This window comes from Aptenodytes forsteri, unplaced genomic scaffold (assembly GCF_000699145.1).
Source record: "Aptenodytes forsteri isolate BGI_AS27 unplaced genomic scaffold, ASM69914v1 Scaffold84, whole genome shotgun sequence".
Classification (NCBI taxonomy): Eukaryota; Metazoa; Chordata; class Aves; order Sphenisciformes; family Spheniscidae; genus Aptenodytes; species Aptenodytes forsteri.
Window position 1 is genome coordinate 3,865,085 of NW_008795492.1, and position 6,596 is coordinate 3,871,680.

Consider the following 6,596-nt stretch of genomic DNA (forward strand, 5'->3'; position numbering starts at 1 on the left):
ATCATTAAACTGTTTTTATCTCAACCCATGAGTTTTCTCGCTTTTACTCTTCCAATTCTCCCCCCCATCCCACTGGGGCAGGGGGGGGAGGAGTGAGCAAGCGGCTGTGTGGGTGGTGCTCACCGACTGAGGTTAAACCATGACAGTTGTCCATTCAGCTGCATATTTATTTACCTTAGCTAGTTTGTTTTTAGTTGATGTTCCTGTAAACTATGTGAACATACAAAACCTCAGCTTCTTTATGCATTACTTTCCTGGTAGTTACAGTTTCCTGTATCTATTTGCTTTAAAAATCCACTTATAAAAGTATGGTTAAATATATTATCTAGGCGTATGTGCAGAGTGCATTTGGCAGTTGCTTGGTTTTAAATTGCTTTACCACATTCACATTATGGATAGCTCCTGTCTATGTTGGTATATCAACACTGTATTTCTATAGAACTATTCAAGGTTATCAGTGCTTGTAATCTTCAATAGTTAGTCTTTGCTACCAATGTTAAATGGATTAATATTTTTCTTTCTGTCTTGGGTGAGGCAAAGTTGCTACAGATTATAAAACCCAGATGGGTATGAGCTCACAGTTTTGAAGTTCCACCGATTGTGGGCCCAATTTGGTGTGTAGGACTGTATGCCAGAGATGCTGAATGCAACAGCAGAAACATAAAGAAGTTGTGAGTATTCAGTGCTTCTGAAAAAAGTATATGGTACTAAGGGAGTTGGTTCTAGAAGCCAGTCTACTGTAGGTTTCCAACTCCCCTGGCAACATCTGAATATTTTTGTATAAGCAAATTGTCCTAGGACACGTAGGAAATCTGTGCCAGATCTAGCAACAGAACCCAAATCTCCCGATTCCCATTTTCCCATAAATGTGCAGAATATTTTCTCCTTTATTATTTGAACTGTAATTATGAGTCTTATATTCTTTAGAACTGTGCATGCTACTGAAATGCTGAGTTGTAGGAGATGAACAACATAAATGTGGTAACGCTAGCAAATTGTTGATGAAGAAAATATGCTCAAAATCTTTTATTATAAATGTTCTTAGCCTATCTAAGGTATTCCTGTAAGAGCAGCAGGCCCAAGCAAGCTTTTTGATTGACACTTAAGACAAAGAATTCAGCTTCAGCATTTGCCCCATCTTAATTCCTTAGTCTTAGGTAAAGATTTGTAGTATCCCATTAAGAGCTAAAAAAATGATGGCTTAGTTTAGGAAAAGCTATAAACACCTTGGAAGCAATTTTTTTCTTATCTTTTTGGTTAAGTGCCTTCTCCAACAGCTTTATCTACCCACTTTCTTATTGAGGAAATGAGGGCCGAAATGCTCCCAGTGATGCTGTTCTCAATGGCTTTCAGTTCTTCCCATCATTTTGGAACATGTTGGAAACTTAGTCTCACACTCTGAATTAGTAAGCATTTTAGGTCTTGTAATAATGCAACCAGTCTTATAAAATCTGGTACCTCTAGTATGAGTAGTACTAAGCAGAACAGAGGTTACAGAATAAACTGCAGAGAGAACTATTTGAGTCTTAATGGTGGTGTCTGTCTGTCCCTTACATTTACTGTCTATCAGATTTCCTTGGCACCTTTGTTTGATAGAAACCCACAGATAAAACAAAAACAAGCAACCAAACAAGAAGAATGCCTGGCTGCTCAGTGTTGTAGACACAGCCTTCCTGCACTGCAGGCTCTGCTGAGAAGCCTGCAGTGACACTTGCAGGTTGAAAGAAGCTGGAATCACAAAGTCAAGATGAGTCAAAATTCTGTAAACTCTTCTTAGATTTGAAGATGACAAAAAAGCCTGTACATAACTGTTTTGACAGGTAACCTGCAGCATATAACAGTTAAAGTAGTTTGTTCAGAAACTCTGACTTCTCCTTCCATTACTATTACGTGTATCTAGGCCCTTTACTCTGATTTTTTCCTCTAGTTTCTTTTGTAGAAAGCTAATGATTTGCTTGACCAGTAGTGTTCCAAATAACTTCAAAAGTTGCCAGGAACTAGACAATCCATCTCCATCTTTCTTGTATGTATTCCCATAGGAGTGTATTTCAGTCTGTACTGCTAAGCTCAGAAACCCATGAGTCAATATGTTCCTGCCAAATGCCCCTAGAGATGGCATTAAAATGCAAAAAAAAAAAAGAATAATATTGGGTTATTTCCTTCCATTTAAAGAGTTAGCTTGAATAAATTTTCAACATTTCCTTTGTAGCCAGGAAGATTGGAAGAGTACATTGAAAATAATGAAAACTGAGATTCTTGTCCTTCCAAGGGCTTGGACTTAAAGAAAAGACTACATATTGGAAAGCTTGAGACAGTAGCAAGAGACTACAATTCCAAATTGAGCTGCTAAACTAAATTTTCCCAAAGATCCTAGTCTTCAATCAAATGTTACTAAGTTGTTCTCAATTTCAGTATCAGGCATTGGTATCTAACTACTACAAGGAATTTCAAGGTTCAGTGAATTTCTTTCAGGATAATATTTTATTAAGTATGCTCTTGCATAGGGAATTCAGAAAACCTTTTCTAGCAGTGTCTAAAAACCCTTGAGTTAAGCCTCAGTCAACTTCAAGATTTTCCTCCTTAGAGAACAAGCCTATATTAGCAGTTACTGGACAAACTGTTGAAAACGGAGTTGAGGAAACAGCAGAACAGCAAATCAGACTCATACTTAAGCCTTCCTGTTAACTGGATCTGGCAGCAGTATTTACAGGCTGCTCATTCTGTGAAATAAGGTTAATAGTTAACTTCAGGCAGATTTGGGCCTAGACCATAGTTGGAGGATAACCCTTCTGAAGAAAAAAAAGAATTGCAACAAATCAATAGATAGTGCTTTGCCCTTTTTGTTGATAGGGAGTGAATAGGCTACTCTGGTGATACAGGCCTCGGTCTTTGAAGGTATTTGACCCAAGTGTAGAGTGAATGACTGCGGATGAGGTAGCAGCTCTGTGTCACTATTAGGCTAATAAGTGATGAAATTGGTTCCATTGCTGATTTGTTGCAGTCACATTTCCATGGATTGTGATCAAAAGTCTCACCCAAATCTATGTAGGGATCTGTTGGCATGGTCTAGTAACTTCTAGGAAGGCAATTTATTTGTTCCTTAGGCTGTTCCTTTTCTTTGCATTAGTTCCCATCTCTGCAGACCTGTATGTTCCTGGCAGAAACACTTTTGTTCCAGTGTAGGCTGGTTGTGTTCCCTGGAATAAGTTGGCTTTCTTCCTTGCAAACAATTTTGCGTGTGTCAGAAGGGTGAGAGAAGTGGAATCCTTGCCTGCACTGTTTTTAAATAAAACAGTGATTGTCACACTTTTGGAAGATTAACAGCAAGATTGTGAAAGCTCTTCACATGTTCTGGTAGCTGTCAAGATTAAATTTGCTAGTCTATTTTTTTAAATGTGTGAATACAGATGGATTTATAGTGGAAATAGCACCTCCTGCTTGACATTAGCTGTATACAGCAGGGTTTGGTGCAGTTCCTGCATTTGTGCCTAGAAGCCAGACAATGTTACATTGCTGCCACAAAACATTAACAGTTCACACTCACGCTCAGGCTGTGTTAAAACCAAACACTTATATTCCTTCTTCTAAGCTAGCAGTGCAGTGGACTGTGTTGAGCCAGGCACATCCTGTGTTCACACTAAAAATTGGCAGAGCAGTGAGTTTTGGCACCAGCTGGACAATACGTGGACTTTGCGTTCAAGCTCCCTTTTCTGTGTGCATCAGCATGCAGTTCTACCATAATTAGTCAACCCTAGAATTAGACAGAATCCTGGTTTTGCAGCCAAATTGATGGATTCAAACCCATGGATGGGATTTTTTTAGAATCCCCTTTCCTACTGTATTAGATGACTATTGATCATGTATGTAGTTTTAGGGATTTGAATGTTTTCTTCTCCTTTCCTCCAAACCTATCCTTCCACTTAAGCAAAAACAAATCTACGTTTGTATTCTGATTACATAATACACAGCCTAGTAAAAATAAACACCACCACCTGTCTCTGTCTACATAGCAGCAGCCAGTGACAGAAACTGTGTCCCACACTCTTATGTTAGCTAATTTACTGTACTGAAAAGGCAAATCGGTAAGTGGAAGTCATGTGAGGGTCTTCCAGTGAAGACCACATTTAAAGTTAGCTAGTATAAACCTGTTTTTTCTTTCTTTTTTTTTCTTTTTCCCTTTCCTTAGCCAGAACCTTTGCTATGACTTTATGAGGCTAAGGTGATGGTGCCCATGCAAACAGTAGAAAGGATTCAAAGCTTGTTTAACTGAGGAGCAGTGGGTTTTTTACTCACTCAGTTTTGCATCTTCCAGGTCACTGCCTGTAGCACAGTTTTGTTCAGGTAAAGATGCTGTGACATGATGCTTCTTCAGATGGCATGTGCAGTGCTCTGCAAATCCAAACTGCAAATTGAAAGCTTGGAGCTATGTTTAAGTAAAAGTACAGCAAAGAGATTCCTTAGCAGCGTGGAAGAGTTGACTTTAAACACCCCCCCCTGCTATGCAGCAAGCCATCCTACCCTGGTGTACATAGAAACTTTTGAGCAATTCACCTGTTTAAGCTTTTCAGGACATGAGAAGTAAAGATGGCAGAAGACATGTTTGTGGTGTCAAGCAGAGATGGTCACAGATTTACCTAGGTTCTGAGCTTGTGAAGCATGGCGGACTTCTGGTGGGGAAACCATTTATGCACACTCACACAGGCACGCTGTCAGGCCAGCACGGTCAGAACTGGCTGGGAGCCCTGGAGCGTGAGAAGAGCTAGTGTACCATTGCCTGCACCTGGCTGCGGAGCAATGCCCGAGGCAGGTGGGGACCTGGAGGAATGCTTGGTGGGGGCACAAGTGTTTTGTGAGACTGTTGTGTTTGAGATCATATGTAGTTTCATCACATGTTGTATGCTCCCCTAAATGCTGTCACTTCTGTTTCATAGTGGAAGGCAGGAGGGAAACAAAGCGAGGATCATAGATTGTATGACTATACACTATTATAGCTTGCAACGCCATACAATAGATGCTACGCAGTTCCAGTGATAATTATCACTTATTTATATTTCTTTATAGCACATTTATCAAATGGTGCAATTGGGCTCTTTTTGGTAGAATTGAGCTCTTTTGTAGGAGAAGTCTTGATCCTGCTCTGTTCCACTCTTTTCAGGGTAGACTAAACGTATTCCTGTGCTAAATGTGGTTTTTTGCCCTCTCTAATTTCCCAGTAAGTTCTGAAGTGACTTAATCATGCCAATGAACCTAAGCAGTTTTCATTCGTCGTAGAAACTACATTTCCCCTCCTCCCAGTGTTTGCTTCACCTTTCCCTTTTAATAGGCAGAGAAGAGCCTGTAAAAAAAGAGAAAGAGCTGTACCTTGACACCAAATTACTAGATACACTTAACAGCAGAATCAGAGATCAAGAACTTGGCACCTTAAGTCCATCTTGGCTCAGCTTTTTTGGTTGTTCCTGAATCAGCTTAGGGCACAGTTTTAAAATTGGATCAGCAGCCCTATTACTATAAATGAAAACTTTCGTTAGGCTCTTCAGTTGGGGGTACCCCACAAAGACCCCATCTCTTCTGGAAAATATGTTATATGATACCTCCATTTTCTGCTGTTGATGTGTTCCTTATGAACAGTTTAGTATGTGAGCTAAAGGAATCACATGAACCATATCAATGCAGAGATTACTACACATATGCAATGAGTGAATCAAGGGCAAAGAATCAGTGCAAAGAAAGACTACAAATAGGTAACAATACAATGTCAAATAGTGAAGGTATAGAAACACTGCTGCAGTGTTATGTTATTTGAAGTAGCTTCATAGTTTGCTGACAAGTCTGGTATCTGCTGTCTCAGGGGAAGGATCAGTGCATTCCCTGCCGTATAGACTGGCTGCCAGAGCAAGATTTCATTGAGAGAGCTCGTAAGCTCTAATCCTGCAGAGATCTTGCCCTGTTATTCAGGATGTGATATGGAGAAGAAAATATCCAGCCCTCAGCCACATTATGTATATACCTGCAGCTGCAGATGAGGAACTATCTATCTTACAAATTAATTGGCCTAGAAGACCAAAATATTCAAGTACTATTGAAAATGCTATTATGTAGAATGAATAAAAATAGCTTATCCTTCTTTGAATGGCAAAGTCAAGGGATGCTTGCTAGGCTAGATTAGGAACTTCTCAGTCTTTGCACAAGATGATTCCATTCTTTTGAGTGAATATTAGAACTGATGCATTGACAGAAATTGCATCAGCAGTCCACTACCTATTTTTGGAAAATATTTATATTCAAAACTATACTTAGCATTTGAAGAGTTTTGCCAGCATTGCTTTGGAAAGTTGTGGTTGTGGCCATTGGTATGGTTCATGTGATCCCTTTACCTCACATACTAAACTGTTCATAAGGAACACATCAACTGTTTCAGTGCAATTCATGTTGAATGTGGTCTTCGCAAGAAGAGAAATTTGCCAGCTGAAACTGCATTAATTTCTTGTGTTCCACCTGCAGTTTCTGACATCAGGACAAACTGCACAGAGAATTTTTGTAGCAGTCCAAATTACTCAATAAAACACACACACACAAAAGTGTAAGCTTCCCAAAGC